The sequence below is a fragment of the Uloborus diversus genome, chromosome 3 (assembly GCF_026930045.1).
Source record: "Uloborus diversus isolate 005 chromosome 3, Udiv.v.3.1, whole genome shotgun sequence".
NCBI classification, from domain to species: Eukaryota; Metazoa; Arthropoda; class Arachnida; order Araneae; family Uloboridae; genus Uloborus; species Uloborus diversus.
In genome coordinates this window covers 172,964,502-172,988,871 of record NC_072733.1, presented here as the reverse complement: position 1 = coordinate 172,988,871, position 24,370 = coordinate 172,964,502, and the positions used below count along the sequence as shown (strand labels likewise).

General features: G+C 33.6%; 1 long non-coding RNA gene across 1 annotated transcript in view; it reads right to left on the bottom strand.

Annotated features, from left to right (window-relative positions):
- Nucleotides 1-642: 642 nt before the first annotated feature.
- LOC129218376 (uncharacterized) overlaps nucleotides 643-24,370 on the bottom strand; it is a 45,185-nt gene continuing 21,457 nt past the window's right edge. Inside the window, exons 2-4 of the long non-coding RNA XR_008580323.1 lie at nucleotides 15,177-15,345; nucleotides 9,659-9,743; nucleotides 643-954 (exon numbers count right to left, since the gene is read on the bottom strand). This is a non-coding gene — a long non-coding RNA (uncharacterized LOC129218376). The remainder of the gene's footprint in view (nucleotides 955-9,658; nucleotides 9,744-15,176; nucleotides 15,346-24,370) is intronic.

Genomic DNA, 24,370 nt, shown 5'->3' with positions numbered 1-24,370 from the left:
CTTCGGGGTCTGGGTTCAAGACCCGAGTGGTTCAAGTGCCCGAAAACAAAATTGAACATTGAAGAGGTTATGGAGACAGTATCAGAAGCGATGAATGTAAATAGGCGGTAGAATCCATGTGTGAAAAGATTAAAGCATTGATTGCAGCGAAAAATGACGCATTTAAGTATAGATATTGTTTTTTTTGGAAATGATCCCCCCCCCCCTTAATTTGAATATTCTAATTTTTCGACTCGATGTAAACCGTCATCACTATAAACTCTTGGATTATTCTGTCTGGGATTATTTCTAATGAAGTATATTTGAAATGAAATGTACACTTTTAGGTCTAAGAAAGGTGGCACGTGCACTAGTTTGCACTTATATTTGGGAAGAATAAGCTTTTCCCCAAAAGTGAAAAGTATTCTATGAATTTGGGTTGTACACTACGCTACAAGCATAGTACATTGTTATCTGTATATATAAAAGCATAACGCCAAGTCTTTCAATTTTCAAAACAGACAATTTGTTTTGATTAAAATAATTTTTAACAGTTATTACTGAGTTTGAAAAAATAGAAACTTAATAATCAAGAATCAACAACTTGTAAAAAATAAAGTTAATGAATGACAAACAAGATTTTTTTTCAATTTCATATTTTTATTTGAGGTGTGTGCTACTTTCAGAGCACATTTTTTTAAAAGTATAAAATTTTTATGAACACACATGTTTTCAGTCAGAATGAGAAGTAAAACAATGAGATTAAGTTCACTACATCGAAAAAAAAAAAAAAAACAAGTTACAAAAAACAGTTAAGCCACATTGTAATCAAAATTGACTGAGAGTTCTCATTTTCCACCATAACAGTTGTTCTAGATTGTCTCGCTTTGGAATGACGCTGCCGAATCTTAATGGACAACTCAGTGGCTGGATCGGTTGAAGTAGTCCTCAAACTTGCACCCCTCTTTATTATATCTAAAAAACAATAAAAATTTTAGGATATAAGTTTAAATAAGAGTTTTTCAACTAAAAAAAAGCAATTATTTTAATTAGTTTAGCTTAACATGACCAAGTTTTAAAACACAATTATGAACAATTCAGTTCTATCAACAACAAAAAAAATGAATACAGGTGTCCCTCGTATAACACCTTTAATTCGTTCTGTGTAGTATCGAAACCATGTTATACGAGACTTTAAGAAAACATTTTTAGTTATTTTTAATACTAATTATGTATGTGCATGAGAAAAATCAGGTTAAGATGTATCGTGTATTATATCGAAACTGTGCTATATGAGACAGAAATAATTTAAATCAAGGGATGTGTACCGTGTTATATCGAGACCAAGTTTCATAAAAACAAAGTAAAAACTTAGAGTTTTCAACCATTAACAGAATGTATTAAACAAAAATGAAATTCCATCTTTTTTAAATGTAACATTTGATTTATATCAAGACCATGAAGTATTAAATTCAAGTTTTGTACCAGTGTAATATTGAAACCGTGTATTACAAGTACCGTGTTATACGAGGGAGGCCTGTAATAAAATTTTAAGTCAAAACGTTAAATAACTAAAAAAATAATTAAAAATGCAAAATTCCGAAAAATAGGCTGGGAGGGGGGGGGGGGGGGAGATTTCAAAACTAATTTGGCATGTAAAAGCTCATGCAAAGTCATCAGATATATGCCCTGAACTTGATCTACCAAGACAATGAATGAAACAGTAGCCTCGTTCAAATGGCAATATTGTATCCGGCAAATCTCCACTTATCTCCAGGAAAAAAAAAACCTGCATTGGCGAAGAGATTGTGTTTCTTGAAGTGGTACTACCACACAAGGTAAACAAGTTCTTGACTCGCATGGTGGGCAGCCACCACAAAACTTCAGTCAAAGTGGGACAACTAGATCCATATTAGTGATGAATACACAAGAATGTAGAGACACGAGGATTATATAGGTGCCTGGTGAAAATGACGAAGCTAATGACTTCTTATTTAAAATAACTAATAAAAGAGCTTTTTTTTTCCTGAAATCACAAAAACATTGAGCATTGTTACTTTTAACTACAATGTTTTATCAAAATATTTTAATCAGTAAGTTATTTTTTACTGAAACAGAGCCTCCTTATCTTAACACCTAGATGACACCTCACTTTTTCAAAATCCAAAATGTATGAAATTGTTTTAAAGTTAAGTGAGTATATATTTCATGTGACTTAACGTCAAGCTCTTCTTACTGCCTCAAGCTATTCCAGACAGCATCAACTATTTTTTTTATTCTAGCTGAAATTCTTCCCTTAAACAAAAACGTATGAAAAGATTTATAGAAAAAAAGAGCAAGATGGATAAAGAAAACTGACAGAAATACCATGTATACTCAACAAGTTAAATGGTCATTGCAGATTGTCAGATAAGTGACAAAGAGATTGATACTTTTAAACCTCTTTAATAAGGTCCTCTGCATAACTTCAAGCTAATTCAGTTTACAGCCATCAGATCAAGGTGCGATTTTGAAATTTGAAATATACTAGCGAAGACTTCTCGTCTAAAATTAGATCTAATAGGAAAAGGCTGTGAATATTGACTCAATCAATTCATTAAAGTAGAAACAATGTTACGCAAAGCACAATTACTTTTGTTGTTAACCATGTAAAAAATAGATACATTCCAGATTAAATGAAAAATGTATCGAAAAAAGAAATTTACACATTGATCATCACAATCACATGCTAGCCAGCGAGTAAAACAACGATAGTCTATTGCTGCCAAACTAGACCACATAACTTTAGTAAGAATCAACTGTTGCCGCACAATCAAACTTCACATGATATTTAAGTAAGTTTACAGTTAAGTCATATATATGTAATAAAACACAATTTAAACACTGTAATTTGCATAAATTTTAACATGCCCCTTGGTAATCACACTGTTTCAATATTTATAGATTTCAATTTAGCAAAAAGAAACATTTACGAGAATACGATCATAACTTCTACAACATGTAAATAACATTGATTCTATTTTAGGCATTAGTTATGCAGTATAATATGAAATAACAGTTTAACATCTAATGCATTGTAAAAAAAAATAATAACTTCAGTAAACTAAATGGCTTCTTGCATTCAAGTTGGATATTGTTAAAGTTCTAAAATGAGTCTTTACATATGGACATCAAACTAATACTCTCACTAAATTTGAGCAAGTTCTTCAGTCTCTGCTTCAGGATAAGAGACGGTTTTTGCTCGAAAATTGCACTTGCTCTCAATGTTCATTTATCGACTTATATTGCTGCATACTTAAATCCTTGTAGGCTCTTATTTGACACCTGCTTTGTGAGAAGGTAAGCAAGATTCTCACTCAATGGTAAATACTCCAGAACAATTCTTTTCTCCTTCACTAAGCCTCTCAAAAAGAAATACTTTATGTCAATATGCTTACTTCTCTCTGAAGTCACACGGTTTTTAACAGTGAGGATAGCTCCTTGATTATCAACCAGTACTTTCTGAGGTGAAGACATCAACTTACTACGTATTTTTTTTAACAAATTGTTTATCCAGAGAGTTCCCTTGGGAGTCTGACACATGACAATGAATGTATTTGGCCTCTGTTGATGACAAGGCTGTTGTAGACTGCTTCTTGCTGGACCATGGGATTGGAACCCCTGCAAGGAGCATTATACTGTAGCACTGTATGTTTTGCAGTCTGTTCTGTAACTTCTCCAGTCAATGTCAGAATAGGTTCGCAATGGTTCACCTGTCTGCATAGATTTCAACTTTCTGTCTCGGGTTCCCTTCAAGTATCTCAGGATGTGCTTTACACCCCATCAGTGTCCTTCAGAGTGTGTTTCATTGAACTGGCTCATATAGGTGGATAAGTAGGCCATATCTGGACGAGTACCACAGGTGAGGTATAACAGTCTTCCGATAGCTTGTCTATATGGAATCTGTTTACATTTGTCTTTGATTTCTTAACTGTTGGTCGTCTACTTTAATGAACTTTAAACTGGGATCTAGTGGTGTAGCTGCATGCCTTGCATCAGTCATCTTGCACGTTTCTAAAGCTAAAGCTTCATCAACATATGCAGTTTGGTCCAGAGGCGGATCCGGACAGAATTCTCAGAGGGGGCCATTTGGAAAAATACGATGCTTTGAAAATTTTTTGAATTTTACAAATGCCAGTATGGCCCATCATTAACTAGATCATTTTTTAAGGAATTTTCACTAGGCGACACAAGTTTAAAATAAAGGCTGTAACCTTCCCAATTATTTTACTATTTTCTTAAAAAGCGTGTGCATACATCTTCGCCTCAAAGTGGCATTCCAGTAATCAGTGCTGTGTTCTGAGGCGACTGTATAGGACTTCTGATTTAAGAGGAAGCCGATATGAACCAATTGTAAGTACAATATTAACTCTGAAGTAAAGGGTGCTTGGGGGTTTCTCCCCCAGAAAATTTTTGAATTTGTAGTCTTAAAAAACGCAATTTGAGTGATCTTTGGTAATGTTAGGGGAGAAGAGGTTTGGTGGCGCTCCCCTTGCTATTTTTCGAAATAGTAGCTCTACGAATGCAGTTTTAAACGATCTTTGATGATGTTAGAGAGAGGAGAGATTTGAGGGCCCATCTAAGGAAATGTTTCCGATTTGTAATCTTAGAAAAGCATTTTAACTGTCTTTTTTAATATTAAGGGTTCGGGTGCGATCCCCCTCCCGGCCCATTTTTTGAAATTGAAACCTTAAAAACGCAAACATTATCTCCAATAATGCTAAGAAGAGGAAGGTTCAGGGTTTCTCCGGCGGATTTTTTTTTCCATTGTAGAGACAAAAACGCAGTTTAGTATGATCTTTTCGTGATAATACGTGGAGGAGAAATTCGAGGGTTCGTACCAGAAAGTTTTCTAATCTGCAGTCTTAAAGATGCAGTCTTTGGTAATGAAAGAGGAAAAGAGGTTTGGAGCGCTCCCCCCGAAGTTGTAGCTCTAATAAGGCTGTCTTAGACGATTTTTGGTGATGTTAAAGGGCTGTGAGAGATTAAAAGGCCCATTCCAGGTAATTTTACTAATTTATACACTTAAAAACGCATTTTAGACTATCTTAGATAAGGCTAGGGGTTGAAGAGATTCTGAGGTCCAGTCCCAAAATTTTTTCAAAATTGAACTCTTTAAATTGCAAATGTAGGCAATCCATGATTCATGAGTAACTTTTAGAGGACCAACAATTTTTCGAAATTGAAGCACCAGAATTGTAATTCTTGAAGACTTTCAATGATGTTAGGAAAGGAGGAGTTTTCCCCCGGAAACAATTTGAAACTCAAGCGCTTAAAACAAAATTTAGGCCGATCTTGAACGATGTTGGCGAAAATGAGACATGAGGGACCCTCCCCTGGAAACTATTGCAAGTTATTTTTTAAAACGTGGTTTACAGACGATCTTCGGTAATAGTAACAAGAGAAGTGGTTTGGAGGGTCCCTTTTTAAAAAGGGATTGAAGAATAAGTACATAGCACTGTATAAAGTCTAGTTAAAACTTAAATCTAATTTTAACTTAATGCGCGATCATAAAATGTATAACTTTTTATCGGACACTTACTAACACGTATCCCTTTTCTTTCTTCCATGAGGGAAGTAAACACATTTAACAAGACATTATGCTAAATGAACCCAAATATTTGGTATACACTTGATATATTTGAAATTTTCGTGGATTGGCCATGCTTTTCCCTCTGCCATTGTTTCCATTTTTGTTAGACTTCACATGAATTACAATCAAGTTTTTTTTTAATTTAAGCAAGAAAAGAAGGTTTAAAAAACTATACTTGAAACTTCCCGAGTGTGGTTTTATGGCTCTCCGGCATTGTTTTTATATTATTGTAGGACTTCAAGGAATAAAAAGATTTTTTTTACATTGAGCTCTAAAGAAAGGTGTTTAACTATTCTTAAAACTTTCTCAGGGCGATCATGGCCCCCTTCTCATTGTTTTCCTTGGGGCCATGGTCCCGAGGAATACACTTTAGACCAAACCCTGGATCCGCCCATGGTTTGGTCTTAAGTGTAGGATCCATCTTCTTTAGTTAGCTGCGTAGTTTAAATTTGGCTTTTAGGGCTTAGATCCATCACAGAAAATTTTTCTTTGAATTTGTTTATTCATTGTATAGAACCAATGATAAGAATTTCATTGACATAGACTTCAATTATGATGTTTCTATCATGAAAGAAACAGATACAAAAATTTGCTTCAGCTCTTATAAATCCATAATGAATCAGGAAGTCATTCAAACAAGTGTTTCACGCTCTTCTTAATTGTCGAAGACCATGTATAGTCTTTTTCAAGTGGCAGACAAGGAGCTCTTTGCCTTCCTCAATGCAGCAATTTCTTTATTCCTGGCCTCTTGCCCCATGTCTGTTTTAGGGGATTGCATGGCTTTTTTTCCTATCACTGGATCTCTCTAAACATAACGGTGTGCCTCATGAGTACTATAGAGATAGTAATCTCAAAGGTGTTCGGGAGGATTAATAGGTCTTGCTTCTTCACCTTTCTTGTTTCCACAATCAAGATTGCTATTCGGTGCTTCAGAATCAGCATCATGCATGTCTTCGCTATCCCTAAGTGATTCGTTCGGATTTTCACGCGTGTTATCTGGGATGCCTTCTACCTGTTGATTCGAGCATGTTTCTGCTTAAGTCGTGTGATTTTTGATGTTGGGCAGGAATCTGATTTTTAAATTGTGAATCCTTCACTTCTTCAGATGTATACTAGATGCAGTATCCTCAAAGTTTTCAACGCTAAGAATAGCTTCTTCTGCAGTATCATAACAATTTTCAAACTTCAAGGGGAAAATATTTTCTTCTAAAGTTACATCTCTGCTTGTGAAGAATATTTTTCTTAAATCATATAACTTGCAGCCTTTGACTCCATTGAGATAACAGAAAAGAATGCATTCAATGGCATTTGGATCAAGTTTGTTTTTCCTTGAATGTGAGAGAGTATGACTCCAAGCTCTGCACCCAAAATACCTTAGGGCGATCTGTTTTACTCTCAGAGCTTGATCATGCTTCTTCAGGGATGTTGCCATAAATCGCACAAGATAGTCTCTTGGTATGTAGGTAAGCTGCAGTAGCAACTGCTTCGGTCAAAATTTGTGATCTGCTCTAGATGCAATAAGTAAACATCTTGTTGCATTTATGAATGTCTGATTCAGCCCCTCTGGTTTGCCATTTTGCACAGTAAGTTGTCTTTGGATCCCATGCATGAAGAGGTTCTTGTCAAAATTTTCACTCTAGAATTCTCCACCAAGCCTTCATAGTGTATAATATAGTATAATGTGGGTAATCATCCGTAAATGTAACGAAATAGCTTGAGCCCCCAAGAGACCAGAGTGAAAATTTTGCAAACAACATCTGAGTATATTATTCCAAGGAAATCCTTGGCTCGTGTGATGGCAGACTTCCGAAACTTTTTTCGCTTCATTTTCCCCTGAATACAGATGGTGCATGGTATATCTGCTGATACTGATGATTTTTAATCTTCATTTTTAGGGTCCAAATTTTTGATGGCACGGTAATGTGGGTGACCGAACTTTTTGTGCAGTAGTTTAGCATTTTTGGTTCTTGTCACACAAGCAGTTTTTATCTGTTCTTCGAAGATGTAAAGTCTTCCTTTTTTCTTGGTCGACAGGAGTGTTTTTCCCTTGTTATTGATTACTCTGGCCTTGTAGTCAGCAAATTCTAGGTCTGGCTGGATCGCTGGAAAACTTGGAATCTGGATAATACCTTCGAGATGGCTGTTTCGCAAAAAAAAAGGGGGATGAACTAGGAAAACAAGCCTAATTCAAGGCCAGGTTAGAGGCGAAGGTCTTCTCCAAGTATCTGGCAAGGACTTTCAAGAAACCTTGATACCCGTCATCAAGCTCAAATCCATTTGACTGTTACTTGTAATAGAATTAATTATGAAATTCACCAAATGGATAAAACAGGAGCCTATCTCAATGGCGTTTTGGAAGAGGACCCATATATGGCTCAGCCAGATCTAAGACTAACATCTTTCAGCTTGAAAAATTTAAACAACTGAATCATGTCCCCTCTCACTCTCCATTACTGAATATATTTCTTTTAGTGCAGAAACTAAACGAGGAAAATTTGATTTAACACATAAAATTTAAAATTGTGTTACAAAATGTAAGCAATCTTTCATTGCAAACTATTTTTTTTGTAAAATTAAAAAATAAGAATTTCTTTCTTAAATATATGTTTGTTGAATACAATAAAAAAATTTCAAAATGTATTAAAACATGTGGGCGTCTGTGTGTTTGTAACCCTATCTCTTCCAGACCATGTATGTCTACCGGTACTGTTGGATACAGGACATCTAGGGAAAGAACTCTGCCCTTTCTCCCCTTCTAAACACTATGGGATCAGACATCCAGGATGCCCTCAGGACGTCCAGGGGTAAAAGCATTAAAATCATCAATTATCATCTGCTGCTGGTGGCAGTGAGCCATCACAGGTGGCGAAGGGGGGGGGGGGTGAGTGAAGTGAGCAGGCGACAGCGCCAGCCACCTAGTATTAATAATACATATGTTAAATCCACTAAAGACATTGTGTTATGTTTAATTCCATGTTTTGAAATCATTTCAGTTAAGACATTCCTCTTCTTATAAAGACACTTTGTAAAAAGTTTCAAAAGTGAAATACTACTGAGGTTTGACTTAAAAAGTAAGGCAACCAGATATAGGCTTTAGGCCCAACTATGCAGGTTCAAGTGAACTTATCAGCTCCGAGTGAAATTGAAGCGTCCTCTTGAAACCACTAATTTACTGCAAGTCAACAACTATGCCAATCCTGAAAGCTCTTCTACGCACATAACACCAATACTGAAGTATTAATTTTTCTACAGTGCAAGGTTAATTTGAGATTTAAATTTCTAAAAATGACTTGGAAATTGGTTCATGTTTGAAAACTCAGGCTAACCTGGAAATTATGAAGAATTACTACTTTAGTAGGGTTGTGGGCATTTGGAACAGTTTAGAAGAGGCTGTAATGAGCAAAGAGGTAGATGGCTTTAGAGGGCCATTGATCTTCAATGGGCAACAATAAACTGACAAGGACCAGCCTAGCTGAGCCCATAACCTGTTGTTGGCCGTCACATTTGCATTCAAATGACTTCTGCCTTTGAGTTCAGTGCCAAAATAGAGTCGATCTACTTCATCTGTTCTAATTCCAATGTTCTCTGTTCTAATAAATTTAAACAGCTGAATCACGTTTCTTCTGAAACACGTGAAGACATCACATACTATGTTTTCTATAGGTCTGGAATTATAACATGAATAAACTCTAGCACCTTGCCAATTTTCATGACAAGAAAAATTGACAGACCATTTGACAATAGATAAAACTATTTGTTGTACCTGGCCTACACCTACAAATATTAACAAACTCATAATTTAGAATCATTATATTCATTATATCACGCTTCATGAACTGAAGCAGAGCTGTCTTTTTGCTTCTGATTATTTTTTAATACAAGACATTTTCATTGATATATTTATTCCTTAAATTCCTGTATCCATATATATACAGAATTCCACACAAGAACCGAAAGGCCATTCTAACACAGAAAATATTAAGCATGAAAATACTAAAATATGAAACAAAAGAATCGATAAATTATGACTACAAACATATCAATTACCTCTAACACACTCAGAAAAAACAGAAATAATTCTTCAACGCTTTTCGATTCAGACTGTGGGTAGCATAACTTGTTGAGCATAGTTCTAAAATATACATAGGCAAAAGAAAAAATATAGTATATGTATTTATATAAAATAATTAAGTAAAACACATTTCAGAAAAGTTCAAACAAAATTTAGTTAGTGGTTTTATTAGGAAATAAAAATATTCTTCTTTAAAATAAGTTTCTTGGTTATTTAATAAAAACAAAATATAATCACACAAACAAAAATTTTGTAAGTTAATGAAAGTTTTAAAATTTTCTAGCAGAGACAATGAAGAATGCTGGATTACTTAAAGGTGAACTTTAGCACATTAATCAATGAACGATCAAGAAAGCGATGTTTATGACTTTAGATGAAGACAGCTATTAAGCTGGTGCGAACATAGTATTATCAATTTTACAACCAACCACAGAGAAATAAACTAGAAAGGAAATATCTTTCCTCCGAAGGCATGAAATAAAAACTGAATCACACAAAAACGTTATGCTAAATATTATCACCTGACCACTATTATATTCATTTAACAAAAGGAATTTATTTGACATACTAGTGGTATCCGCACGGCTTTGCCCGCAATAGAAAATTAAAAGGTCTTTTGGCTCACCTGTATATTTACAAATAATGTGTGGTGAATTTTCTCGCCAATTGGCTTGTGCCTATGTTACGGTTCCCCGTTATGATAATTTCGTAGTTTACTCGTCCATCTTTTGATAATTTTGTTCTTATAGGGGCCCTAGGTCCCCTAACTTATGTTTGGAGAAATAATTTCCATTAAAAACTATTACTGACACAAAACACTTGACATTTGTGCGACCAAAACTCAAGGAGATATTCGAGTTCAAAGTTTTAAGGGACCATATAGAAGAATGACAGGTTGTCGAAGTAAAAAAGCAAAGTATTTATATTTTTCATTGCTATTCAAAAATAAATGCAAATGTTATGCTATGATAGGCAAAAACACACTACAAAATCTCGAACAATTTGAAAACCACTCTATGCACACATATAATTTAAAGCCCTTCTTAACAGCTATACTTCCCCCCAAAAGGTGTTATTGGCGGCGTGTAAAGTGGTGTAAGTCACAAAACGCTGCATTTCATATCTCAGTGAATATTCAGCCCGAAGAGGCTGAAATGAGCAAAGGGGAGGGATGGGTAGCCATTAAGAAGCCATTAATCTTCATTGAGGACTAATCAACAGACTAGGACCAGCCGAGGATCAACTGACTGGGCTCATAGCCCTTTGCTGGTCGTCACATTTGTATTTGTATATTATCAAGCAACAGTTGAATGAGTACAAGAAAGAAGTTCGTTAAACAAAACGCATTTCAGAATAAAAGAGTGAAGCAATACAAAACGTAATAACGCAATAAAAAATATAAACTGATTAACATCCAATCCATTAAGATATTTAATGAAATATTGAGAGATCTTTATGTTGCCCTAAAAATAAGTAAAGAACTATATGATTAAAGAAAGCTGCTCCAATAGGGATAGCCAATTTTTCTCATTTCGGAACTAAAAAACAACTCGAACAAAATATTACTTTGTCAATTTTGTAAACTTTACTTTTCAGTAATATTGAAAAAGTTCTAAATTGAAATTTCTCAGTAAGGTGGAATAAATAAATATGGTCGAACCTCGTTATCACGACACCTTTGGGACTGTCAACAGAGTCGTCATAGCCGGAGCGACGTCATAACTGGAATATTTTATTTTAACCAATGTTACCTTCGTACCTGCCATTTCTAGCTTAACCGGTGAAGGGTACCATGGTGGTTGAGGGGAGGGGGGGAAAGAAACTGAAGGGAAAACTTGAAATACATATACATATTTGTACATGCACACATACCTATGTATACACACACACACATATATATATATATATACATACACACACGCATAGATAAAGATACATATATATAAGAGGGAAAAAGCTTGAAAAAGTTAGTAGGTTTGAAGTACTATATTGGGGTCGAGTTACAAGGAATTAATGAGTGAGAATGCTGTTACATATATATCCTCGTTTTAAAAAAAAATATTAACAGAAAATAAATATACAAAAATACTTATAATGAAAAGACTCTTGGTTAAAAGGTTGTATACATCCAAGTTGAAATGCCTGGTAACGACCCACTGTAAACATCCACAATCACAACATTTTTCTAAAAAGAGGAAGAAACAGCTTAGTGAATCCTAATAAGCATATCTGTTTCTTCCACTGATGTTTACAGAAGAAGATGAGAAGAAGGGCCAAAAAATCGGCTTTCATTTTGGAAATTAAGTAGGTAAAACAGGAATATTATAATATAATAGTGACGAAAAGAGTTACATCAAAAGGCATATTATGTAAAAAGAGCAGACCAGTTGTGGCAAGAGTACTCAAGATACTACGACAGGGCTTTCTCTTTTTCTCCCTTTTCTTTGAAATATATATATAGTTTAAAAATTCATAGTTAAACATTAGTTAACAATAAAATTAGTTTTAATGAAAAAATTAATAGTGTTTTTATATATGTTTTTGATCAGATTTAACTAATATAAATTTGAATTATTGTTGAATATAACAAAAGTTATTTTAAAAGAAACTTCACTTATTATTATTATTTTTTTTTTTTTCAATTCTTCAATACTTTCCATTTCCAATAAGTGTTTGCTAAACTTTTGAATAACATTTTTAATACTCCTCCTTTCCACAAAATTATCAGCAAGAAAGAAACTTATTCTCTTAACTTTTGTCCGCAATTTGATTAGATTTTGACGGCTTAGGCCCACCTTTCGAAGGTGAAACCCTTCCTAATTATTTTTATCCACTTTGGAGTTGTGTGTCCCTTTTCAATCTAATGAGGAGCTCTTATCTCTTTTTCTCTCTTCGGAGAAGCTTGTAGTGACAACCTACAGCTTTAGGTAGCTGATGTTTCCCTCATTCTGCATTACAATTCCCCTGCTTTCCATACCTTTTTATAGTCCCTCTTGTCAAAGTTTGAAACTTGTACCTTTCAGAACTTAGCTACCCGCCCACCACTATTCTTGAGGTGTCATGTCTGGTCAAATCTCTTTTCAGAGTCCAAAGTTCCTTCAACAAACATTTCCAGATGTTTTCATTAATTTATTTTACTGAAAATTTTTCAATTCCAAAAAAATATTTGATCCAGTCTGGGCAGCTCGAAGAAGCTAACCGGAGTTAAACCAAAAAAAAAAAAGCCGTAAAATCCGGAGCAACTTAACATTACAATCATATGGCATAAGTTCAGGACTTTGAACCCCTCCCCCCTCCCCAAATACAAATTCATATACACCACAAAATATAAGTTCAGTTCAAATTCGGTAAACATGTTAATCAAACAAATGCATATCAATACTGAGTTATAATCCATTAAACAGCACTGATAAAAACATACATTTGCTGTAAAATTTAGCAGGTTTATCTGTCAAGCCAAAAGCCATTCTGAATTTGAAAGTCCATTCACTAACCTAGTCATTTGAACCCTTCTTACAAGGTATATCATCCTTTTTAAGATAAGTGACAAAACTCAATGGCATACTACAAATGTGGGTATAGCTAAACTTGTATGTATTCTCAAAAGAATACATTTTTGTAGGTAATGAACAAATAAATTAACAAACATTGATCTCTTATATCGAAGAATACTTCAAGCTTTAAGACCTGACAAAACTTTACTAAAACAAAATGTTATGAACTATCGAAAATGAAAATGAATTTGGTACAATGTAACAACATAGTGCACCTAATATGGTAAACACTCTCAGCAATAATCTATTGGAGAAGATTCTCATGTAAGAGAATATTCAGTTAAACTCGCCTTCAGTTCCCTAACCATTCATTCATCAATTTCCCTAAATATTATGAAATAGTAAATACTTTGAAATGATATATTTTAATGAACTTGCATGGATACAGGTATATATTAGTAAAAAGACTGAGGTTCTTTAATGGTGTACTCTGAGGTCTTACAAAACTGGTCTAGTTGCAAAAGAATGCATTACTTTTTGTGGGTCATGAACAAATCAGTAGGCAAAATTTTATCAGTTAGATCTATGCAGATTTCAAGCTTGAAGATTTAACAGAACTTGATTCAAACATTTTTAGATATTATATGAAAATAGAACGAATTTGTAGCAATGTAATAATTGATGCACAGTAGATAAGTAAAATTATAGGCAATAATTTTTGGAGAATATTCTCATGAAAGATAATGTTCGAGAATGCTTCTCCAAATACCAGTTACAATAATAAACTATATCACAGATTTTAGTAGCAAATAAATGACCCAAATTAGAGGGGAAAAAAATTAAAAGTATATATTTTAATGACAAAGCATTGTTACAAGGGAAAAGGTCATTTTAAAAACTCTTTATGGCAGCTCTACTTAAAACAATTTAAAATGCAATACTTTAACAAGTCTTAACTTTACAAGAACAATACTTTAAACCTAAAAGAATAGTTGTATACAAAGAATGTATATTAATAAATACACAATACTTTCATTAATTTTGAATCTAATTTTCTTAAGCAAAACTTCTTCATGTGACTATTCTTGACTTGTATATTATGAGACCCCTGTTTCGGAATTCCGAAAACCGGAAGACAGGAAATCTGAAACCTTTCCCCTCAAATACTTCTTTCAAAAAAAAAAAAAAAAAAGTTTTTTAACAAAAAAAAAGTTTCCCTCATTGTATTTCAGTTTTAAAAGTTTAAAATTATAAACGTACGGCAATTATAAAGCATTGTTACAAGGTATTGTCAGTTCGGCTTTTTTTTAAGCGTTTTTTCGATGGCATGTGTTATGCGTAAATTAGCGTTTTGCTGTTACTGTGCAGCAATCCTTTAACATCCACTTCCGGTTTCCGACGATTCTTTATTCTTCTCATAAGTATACAATACAAAGCCTATTAAACAAAAGTACAGAATTATTTTTAGTAAAAATATGATTCATTTATTGTATCGATCAGTATATTGCATAATAATAAATGCACAACCGCGAACAATACGTCGCCGCAAATGACCTCCGATTTTTGTTTTAGCATAATGAAGTATATTTCTATTCAGATTGATAAAAAATACAAGAAATTTAGTATGAACGTTAGCGAAACCAGGGAACAAATACCGTACAACAGGCGAGTTTTCACCATTTTTCGAGTCAGAACTCAAAATCCGGAAAGATCACGATTATAATGACATTGTGACACAAAATATATAAAAAACACAACACTGCACTTACATTGCATTGATTGTTAATTACTGTTCTGCATTATTTTACTTTGTGGATGTTAACTATACACATCGTCGCCTCAGAGGAACAGTAAGATATCTAGTGCCAGAAATAACACTAAGATATCTTACTGCTGCTCTAGAGCGACGACATACACTACTGCAGAGTAAAATTACTTAAGGCACAAGTTAAGTGCTAGTCAGGAAACATGGTAAAAGTTAGAAAATAATTATTATTACCAAAATGAAGATCTGTCTTGGCTTAAGCTATCGTCAAGTGGATCTACTGTATGGCACATATGGTGAAGAAGAGGTGGTGTGATCAACATCTGCTCTTGCCATCGATATAACTTTCTTCTAAGCATTCTGTATTTCCTTTCCTGTATTGTCTTCATATGTCTTGTATCAACTAAAGTAAATAAATTTGATTAATGGAACATAAACAATTGCAAAAAAAGGAGCAATGAGCCTCAAAAAATAGTCCCACAAACAAACACATCATTCTTACTATTGCAACTTTTTTTTAAATAAAAACAGTCAAATAGCAAGTAATAGAACGGATTGAAATGAGCTGATGTGTGCATCACATGACTTCCTTTTACTCCAATTTAATGTAATTTCCCCATTATTGGCATTTTTAATGTGATTCAATAGTTTACTCTCTAAATATCACCAACAGTGGCCAAATTGAAACCAGATTTAAAAAAAAAAAAAAAAAAAAAAAAAAAAAAAACCCGCCAAATTTCTCGCCAAGTTGGCGACAAAACTTGGTGACCTAAATACTGGCGATATATCGCCAAGTGTCCGCCAAATTATAACACCACTTGAGTTTACATCGAAATAAACCATGATTTCCCCCAAAAAAGGGGTAAAACACCCCTTTAGAAACACCCGAAAGCAACCAAAAGGGGAGGTGCACAACTAGACCCTACTAGGAGTCTACGTACCAAATTTCAACATTCTACGACATACCGTTCTTAAGTTATGCTACATACATACGCACATACAGACGTCACGAGAAAACTCGTTGTAATCAACTCGGGAATCGTCAAAATGGATATTTCGCGTGTCTATACGTTCTTAGGCACTTATCCACGTGTGGTCGAAAAAAAAAAAAAACTCAACATTCATTCGAGGGTGAGTAAAATGGAAATTAAGGTCGCTTTTTTTGAGTGAAAATTTTTTCGTTAATACAACTTTCACGAAAACTTTTGTGAATGCTTTCGCGTAAAAGGAACTAAAAATGACATCAGTTAATCCATCAACAAACTGTATTATAAAAAGCTACGGTGGAGTTAAGTAATATTTCCTTGAAGTATTATTAAACTTATTTCTGATGATTATTTATTTAATTGTTTTACACGCCATTATTCTAATGTCATTACTGCTTGAATGACGGAATTTAAAAAAAAAAAAAAAAAAAAACGGGGTATTGATATGGAACATTTGACATGGTTTAGAAAGCATATTAATACTCGATACTTTATTTGCATACTGATTTCACCTCCAAACATATTTAAATCCCTGAAAAATAGCACTATCCTAAATAATATTTTGTAGTTATTAAGTTTTCTTTTAACTTACCTACTCCAAAAACAGTTGCCATAACTAAACAAACATAGTTTTCAGCATATTTTTTTAACTTTGAATATTAAACTTATGAAATTTCATGCTCCTCCAGCTTAATATATTTTACGAAACAAGAAATGGGTTCATTTTTTCTGCTAGCAAAAAAAATCGCCTCTCATATCAGTATACAGGGTGTTCCGTTTCAACTTGCAAGACCTTTATTTTCACAACCGTTAGTCCTAGATGTATACTTCCAGTTGCAAAAATGTTCAAAATCAGATGCAGAGTTAAGATATTGAAAGTTTGGAGTGAAAATAAAAATAAGTCAAAAATATAAAACTTACCTTTTTATACGGGCCCCAAGTCCCCTTAACTTATATTTAGGGAAATAATCTCCATTGAAAAACAATTCCAACAGAAAAAGTTTGAAATTAGTACGACCAATATTCACCGAGATATGAAACGCAGCGTTTCGTGACATACACCACTTTTCACTTGCCATCAATAACACTTTTTGGTGGAAAATATAACGGTTAACTTTCTTACTTTGAAAAACATTCCTTATCATTCAAAAAAAAAAAAAAAAAAAAAAAAAAACACACACACTCACACACACACACACAAATTTTGTACGAAGCTAGCTGTAAACAAAACGAGAAACAATCCCGCAAAACTAAATCAAAGTGTTAAACAAGTGTTTAAAATTATGTGTGTGCGTAGAGTGTGTTTTTTCAAATAGTTCAACGTTTTTGTAGTGTGTTTTTGCTTATCACGGCATAACATTTGCAGTTGTTTTTGAATAGCAATTAAAAAAAAATTTGTTTTTTGTTTTTTTACTTCGACAATCTGTCGCTTTCCTGAAAGGGCGATAAGTTCCAATATCATCTTTTGTATGGTCCCTTAAAACTTTGAAATGGAGTTTTGGTCGCACAAATGTCAAGTTTTTTATGTCAGTAATAAATGGATATTATTTCTCTAAATATTAGTTAGGGGACCGAGGGCCCGTATGAAAAGTTAAATTTTGTATTTTTTGATTAATTTTTATTTTTGCTTCAAATTTTCAATGTCTTAACTATGCATCTGATTTTGAACCTTTTTGCAATTGGAAGTATAATCTAGGACTAACGGTTGCGAAAATAAAGGTCTTGCAGGTTAAAACGGAACACCATGTATATTGCTAAACGTGTTAAGTGTTTATTACACAATCCCTTCCCATTTCTTTACATTCTAGAGAAATTTTTAACATAAATAATAGCAGTTTCAATCATTCAATCGCATGTATACAGTGCAAGTGATTTAAATATTATGAATATTTAGATAGTGTAAGAAAAGCAATTAAAACGTAATCTTAAAATGAAAAAAAAAAAGAAGTTAGTATAATTTAATAATTTTCAATATATTGAGTCAAAATTTCACATTTCACATAGTTGAACTTGTGAACCACTATGTCTCGTAGCGAAGAACGTTGCTTGCCTCTGCTCAACATGTTTACGGAAAAATTCCAGGCTAATATTTTTTTTTTTTACTAGTTTTAATATGTTGCAACATCAAGGAGAGAGGGGCCACATGTGGACGTTTTTTCGTTTTTATGCAAAAATCTAACCTTTTTCATTTCCGCAAATCTTTTTCGCGAAGCATATTCTTACATCTGATCTATGTAAATGCGCATGCTCAAATATTAGGATATGTGACAGCATAAAAAAAAAAATAAAAAAATAAAATAAATTAAAAATATGCAAAAATCATGTGCACCTAACTGGGATGCATCTGAATGTACTTGGGGCACATTTAAACACAATCAAAACAATATTGACGTATCAAAAAGGCAAAGACAAATGGCTTTAACTCTCATATATTGGAAACCCACTTCTTTCTCTCATAACTATTTTATTAAACTGTTTTTTTTTTTAAATCACTTTTAGAAATTACTTTCAGGTTTTGTACGAATTTCGAGATTCCAGACAGTTTATTTTTAACAAATGATTAGGAATTTGGCGCTGAGGGAGAATTTTAATATGTTCTAATTATAATAGGTGTTTTTAGAGACGTTTCCTTACTGTAACGGTGATTTTTCCATGCGGAATTTAATTAATTTTTTTTTCTTCACATTTTAATTATTTTTTATGTGATGCCTATTTTAATTTAATTATTTTTCTTCAAGGAGGGGATTAGCATTTCGCTCTAATTAAAATTCATATTTTAGTTAAAACTTTCTTTTGGAGAAAGAAGCAGGGTTTTCTTTTTTTTTCTTTTTTTTTTTTAATTGTAATGTTTGATTTAGTTGAAATTATTTTTCTTTCAGCAATGGGACGTTTTATTCAAATTGTAATGCATATTTTGATTTCATTTCTTTTTTTCTTCGGGTGAGGAGATTTTCATTTTGTTCAAATTGCAATGCATATTTCGATTAAGTTATTTTTCTTCTGAGAAGGGGGATAATCGTTTTGTTCGAATTGTAATACGTAATTGAATTAATATTTTCTCTTCAGTAGTGCCCGATTAAAGTTTTTGAAGACACTGGGCACGAAAATTATTTGGTGCCCCCCCCCCCCAGCTTATTTCATATGCAGAAACAGTAAAATATCTTGATACTTGCGTATTAACATATCTGAACTAAATTTAGCGATACCTTATATTACAAAAATAAAAGTGACATAGTATTACGATAACTAAAAATGATAATATAAAATGTCGTCAAACTTTGCCCGTTGGATAAAGCTATTAATATCAAAATTATCTATGGTATAACTTTAAAAAGTGTTGTAAATATAGTGTGTGTAATAATATATAGTATAGTATATAAATAATAGTGTGTATAAATATAAAAAGTGTAATAATTAATAACTTGGAGTGGTTTGGGGATTTGCGAAAGGAAGTAAATTTTTACAGGGATTTTTTTTTCTAGACTTAATATTTACATCTTGCTATATATAGTCAGTGGCGTCACTACGGGGGGGGATGTGCGGTTCACCCCGGGTTTCACCCGTCTGGGGGGTGACACCCTAAGTGTATTTGCAAGTTTTTGAGAAATATGTACATAAAATGCATTTTTAAGACTACACATTTGAAAATTTTCCGGGGGTAAACGCCCGTACCCCCCCCCCCATTTTTATTTGTTTTTGTGCATTAGCCCAATTTAAATTTCGTTACAACACAAATGTAGTTGTTTCTGAAAATATTATGTTTTTATGTTTCCATATTTTTCGTCTATTGTGCCTACAGCTTGGGGGGGGGGGACACCACAAATTACCGTCCCGGATGTCACCCATGCTAGGTACGCCACTGATATAGTGAGGTATGGAATGAGTCCAAAATCAGAATTTTACCTACAGATTTGGTGCCCTGGGCCCGTACTCATGCCTTCATCTGGCCCTACTCTTCAATGAAGAGTGGATTTCAGGCACAGTTTTCGTTATTCCAATAGGGACTTTTTTTTTAAACTTCACGAAGCACTTCTTGGAGCATAGATTAAATGTGTGCGCACTTTATTTTATTATTATTATTTTTTTAAGATTATTTCAATTTTGGAGGAGGGGGAAGGACAAATCTCAATAACTCAAAGTACGTCTATAACTCTTTGCACGGTCATCGCCATGCCGGTACAGCTAGTCAAGACGACAAAAGTGTTAAATGTACCCGCACGGCGATGCTAGTGTAAATACATGAAAAGCAGTTTCTAGTACTATTGAAAATTCCTCCGCCCCTCTGTAAGACAAACTATCATTCCCATCCTCCTTTTGAAAAATAATTAGAATAAGAACTTCACAATTTGAACGAAATGAAAACACAAGTCGCATCGAAGAAAAAATAGTTTAGTTGAAATCCCCTGTTAACTTGAAATGGGTTAATATTCTCTCCTTTCCCCCAAAGAAAAATTACTTTAACTAAAATACGTGTTAAATATTAGAACAGAAAAAAAAGGCCTCCCTCAGAAGAAAAAAATATTTTAATCAAAACACACACTACAATTGTAAAAAAAAAAGGATCCCCCCCCACCCCACACGAAGAAAAGAAAAATAATCAAGTACTATATGGATTACAATTAGAACATAAAATTCTTTTTTCTTTTCGTAGTTTCTAGTGCAATGCGCTACTTTTTAAAACCAGCTGATGTGTGTGCATCACATGACTTCCTTTTACTCCAATTTAATGATAAACTGCCTCGAGTAAGCAAAGAAACACTTTAAATATTTTCACCCCAAATTTGATGCGAACCGAAGCAAAGAAAACGTTTTAAAAAGAGAAATTTTCCCCAATATTGGCAGTTTTAATGTAATTCAATAGGAAACTCTCTAAATAAGGCGAAATTAAAACCGGATTATTAAAAAAAAAACGTCAAATTTGTCGCCAAGTTGGCGACTAAAAGCTTGGGGATATATTGCCAAGTGTTTGCCAAATTATAACACCACTTGAGTTTGCATTGAAATTAACAATGATTCTACCCTAAAAAAGTGTAAAACACCCCTTTGGAACATCCGAATGCAATCAAAAGGGAAGGTGCACAACTAGATCCCACTAGGAGTCTAAGTACCAAATTTCAACTTTCTAGGACATATCGTTTTTGAGTTATGCGAGATACATACGCACATACGGACGTCACGAGAAAATTCATAATTAACTCGGGGACCGTCAATATGGATACTTCGGATGTCTATACGTTCTTAGGCATATATCCACGTGTGGTCGAGTTGGAAAAAAAACTCAATATTCTTTTGAGGAGAGAAAGATGGAAATTAAGGTCGATTTTTGAGTGAAATTTTTTTTCGCGAATACAATACTTCCTTTTTTGTAAAAGGAAGTAAAAGGCAGTGAACTGAGTAGTAAGGAACGAAAGAATACTACTTAGTAGGGGTTCCAGCAACAACATCAAGCGATCGCATTTACAGTCATTTTAAAAAGTTTAAATACCTTTATTAAGATAATTATCGTATATACTGGCTTAAAACCAAGATATTTAATACGAAAACTGATGTTCAAAGTTAGAAGTTTATAATATCGGGAAAACCTCCCGAACAAATTTCTAGCACAGTAGTTAAACATCTGAAATTTTTTTTTTACGATATCAGTAAATCATTTTAGCTAAATACTAAAAAAAAAAAAAAATAAAAATAAAAATAAAATAAAATAAAATAAATAAAACAAAATAAATTAAAAAAAATGCTGAAAAACTAATTCTGCGGTTCTCAACTTTTTCACGCACGAACACCTATTGTGTATCATATAACTATGTGTACTCTAAATACCATTTTATTTTTATTAAAGATTCTGTATTAAAATTATGAATTAACCACCCGGTATTCGTGATAGGGCAAGATTGCATAAGAATACCCCGCGCAGCTCAATTACAACATGCAAAAACTGCAGTTTTGCCCCCGTTTTGGGCTCATCAGTCTGGAGTATATGTAACTGAGCTGCAGGCAAATAACCACATTCAGAAGCTGAGCATATCTTCTCAATGGTAGTGAAACTATTTTAGCACAGCAGCGAGAAGTTCACGAACATGGTATGGCTCCACCTCGAAAAAGTGAAGACAAAAGCAGTGTTTTCGACAAAGGAGAAGTTGCTGGATGTTGTAATTGAGCTGTTCGGTATTTGTTTGCAGGGGTGGTTCAAGTGTAGTCGGAGGGGAAAGCCCCCCCCCCCCCCCCGAATTTTGCTGTTTTCAATTTTTTTTCCCTTCATTCTCTTTCCAAGTAGCACTTCCATGGAGAAAGATCGTGCTTCATTGAAGCACTCTTAAATAGAAATCACCCACTTCTATGATAATATGCCCCTTTGAAAACCAGTAAAACTAAAGCTTGCTTCATGTATACCTAACATCTATATAATTATATCAATTAGTTATATTTGGTCGGTTCGCATCATCGTACATAAAAGTCGGTTCTTGAAGTGTTTGCAGTTTAAACTGACAATTTTGAGTAGCATCTTTTATTAAATCCTTAACTGTCTGTATATGGATGGAAAGGTTGAGCTTCGAATTAATTTATGTTATTATTCTTTGCTAGGACTTTTTATGAACGAAATGACATCGAAACGTGAAGAAGTAAGATCCAAAATTTTCCATGTATGGTTTGAAAATAACTAAAAAAATATCACTAAGTGAAAGCAAAGGTGATGTTTTCGAAATTACTGGGTCTTAGTATTTAGTACTGACAGTAAAAATGACTTTCCAGAAAATTCTGCCGCAAAGTTCTAGTTTGGTAAGGAATTAGTCAATGTGGCGATAGAAGATCACACTTCTCTGAATACAAAATAAATTCAATTGCGTATGATTTAAATCCCAAGTTTTGGCTGTGCTTTTACAATTTTAACGAAACGGTTATTTAATTATTTTAATTATTAAAAACAGAATGTTAACATGGGAGCTCATTGGCAGAAGTGTTTTAATACAAAGGGCAGCATCAAAAAAAGAAAAGAAAAAATAAATAAATAAAATAAATAAAAATAAAATAAATATATAAATAAAAATAAAATAAATAAATAAATAATAAAGAAATTGATTAATTGCCGTTTTCTCCAATTTCTAAACATCGATGAGTTTGGCACTAGTAAGTGCGTGATTTTGAGAGTGTACATTTCTTCTTTGGGACCTCATTGAAAAGCCAAAGTTATTGGTGTTTAGTTGGGTTACGAACGCAATACCGCATACAGGTAAAGCAAGGTAATACAGCACCAAATTTTCCAACTCCTGTCCACACGACCGTCTCCCGACACTTCTTAATAAAAGTTAAAGTGCCTCCTTTATGGCCTTCTTTTCAAAATTCTCCGCGTAGAGGGGGAGCGGGGCAAGTACATATACTCGGTGCCACTAGCGCAGTCAGAAGTATCTTCTGGAGGTTTTTTTTTTTTATCAAAAATAACTTCTAGAGGGGTTTTTTTGAAAAAAAAAAAAAAAAAAAAAAAAATTCTGGAGAGGTTTTATTGATCAAAAATACGTTCTGAAGGGGTTTTTTGAATCGAAACAGCCTTTTCATATGCACAAACTACTGTATTAGAATCGGATTTATGTTAAAACCAACGTCTCCTGGGGGTGTTCCCTCTCCCCCTCTCGCTGCGCCACTGTTCGGTGCAGTTTATAGAGAAAAACAAGAAAATACACACGCAAATGCAAAATCAGTTTCCAAAATCTGGGATGGACTCTGCCATCCGTTAATTTTAAGCTGGATAAACCTTTGTATGCAACTACAAACTTTAGTTTATACTCTTCACTTGGATGATTTTTGGTGAACAACAAAAAAGAAAAAAAGAAAAAAAAAGAGAAAAAAATGCGCCAATTGTATTTTTTAGACAAATAATTAAGTAAAAATATTTCTAGTTATTTTTGATGACATAAGATATAATTTAATAAATATAATAATAATAAAGATAATAGTAACTTAAAAAGCAGTGAATTCAGATAATAGAAAGCATCCCCGTTATATTTATAAACTAACAATAATTAATAATAAGTCGGAAAATCCCAAACAGGACAAAATCGTAGATAAGCCAGTAGAACTCGCGACCAAGTCACCTCTCAAACAATAACAACGAGGCACATGGATCAGCATTGCGCTTTCTATATGATCCGCCGATCGTAGGTTGGATACCACTGACTACGAGCACTCGAGTCACTTAAAAAAAAAAAGTCAAAATTGGTTCACCCATTTGGGAGCTACAATGCCACACACGCTCAGATTAAACTTATAACCCCTCTCTTTTAGCGTCGGGGGTTTTAAAAGAGGAAAAATACTTTTCCTGAGAAAGGAGCAGAATTTTTATTTTGCATTGACTTTTGGGCGGGGGGAGGGGGAAGCAAGATATACTCGAATGGGCGAAAAATCTATAACGGACGCGACATGAAAAGGAGTTACTGTTTAACCAGGTGT